The following is a 1,437-nucleotide window of genomic DNA, read 5'->3' as shown; positions in this document are numbered from 1 at the left end:
AAAAAAAAAAAAAAAAAAAAAAAAAAAAAAAAAAAGTTGGAAGTTATTTAAGCAATGGAATGGTGAGGTGTCTGTTTGCTGGTGTATTGAGTTGTGGAGGTGAAGCCAGAGCAGTTTGTTGGTGGCATGGGTTCCAGGTCTAGGACATTAGCACGGTGGTGACTTTGGTGGCTGTACAGTGTTTGTGAGCAGGATGTCACTGCAGATTTTGTGTTTTGTTTGTTTGGTTTTTGGTTTTTTGAGGTGGGGTTTCTCTGTGTAGTCCTGGCTGTCCTAGAACTAGTTTTGTAGACCACACTGGCCTCAACCTACCTCTGCCTCCCAAGTATCGTGTTTTTATTATTTGGTAGCAAAATTGATGCACTTTTTTTTGTTTGTTTGTTTTTTGTTTTTTTTGAGACAGGGTTTCTCTGTATAGCCCTGGCTGTCCTGGAACTCACTTTGTAGACCAGGCTGGCCTGGAACTCAGAAATCCGCCTGCCTCTGCCTCCTAAGTGCTGGGACTAAAGGCGTGTGCTACCTCGCCTGGCTCCAAATTGGTGCACTTTTACTCATGTCTGTGTCTCTCACTTTTAGTGGATATAAAACAATGAATCTTGATATTTTGATATATTTGATGTTTGAGTGGTTTTTTTTTTTCAGTTTGTTTTTATTTCTGTTCTCAATTGTATTTTTGTAATATCTGTTTATATGCCCTTCCCATTTTTCTGCTAAACCCTATTCCCTAAAGTGAGTTAAAACTAAGTGAATTAGGACTAAGGATATTACTTTTTGGCCACATTGTCATATTATTCCTTAGAATGACTACGAGTTTCCATTGCTACTAGCTACTAGTTAATATTGGATTTTACAATTTTGTTTTACTTGTAGCACAGTTGTAATATATCACAGTTTAGCAGGGGACTGGCTGATGCTTTAAATACTTTATCATACAAATTTTCATACACACAAAACCTAAGTAGTGCCTGCCATCTCTGTTCAACATGTTGCTATATTCCTTTTCTTTTAATTTTATTTTTTATGTGCATTGGGCATTGGTGAAAGGGTCAGATGCCATGGCACTAGTGTTACAGACAGTTGTGAGCTGTCATGGAGGTGATGGGAATTGAACTTGGGTCCTCTGGAAGAGCAGCCAGTGCTCTTTTTTTTATTTTTTTTTATTTTTTTTTATTATTATTTTCTTTATTTACATTTCAAATGCTATCCCAAAAGTTCCCTATACCTCACCCCCACCCCTGCTCCCCTACCACCCACTCCCACTACTTGGCCCTGGCCTTCCCCTGCACTGGGTCATATAAAGTTTGCAAGACCAAGGGGCCTCTCTTCCCAATGATGGCCGATTAGGCCATCTTTTGCTACATATGCAGCTAGAGACACGAGCTCGGGGGTACTGGCTACTTCATATTGTTGTTCCACCTATAGGGTTGCATCCCCCTT

This window comes from Mus pahari, chromosome 3 (assembly GCF_900095145.1).
Source record: "Mus pahari chromosome 3, PAHARI_EIJ_v1.1, whole genome shotgun sequence".
NCBI classification, from domain to species: Eukaryota; Metazoa; Chordata; class Mammalia; order Rodentia; family Muridae; genus Mus; species Mus pahari.
This window is presented reverse-complemented; position numbering follows the sequence as displayed.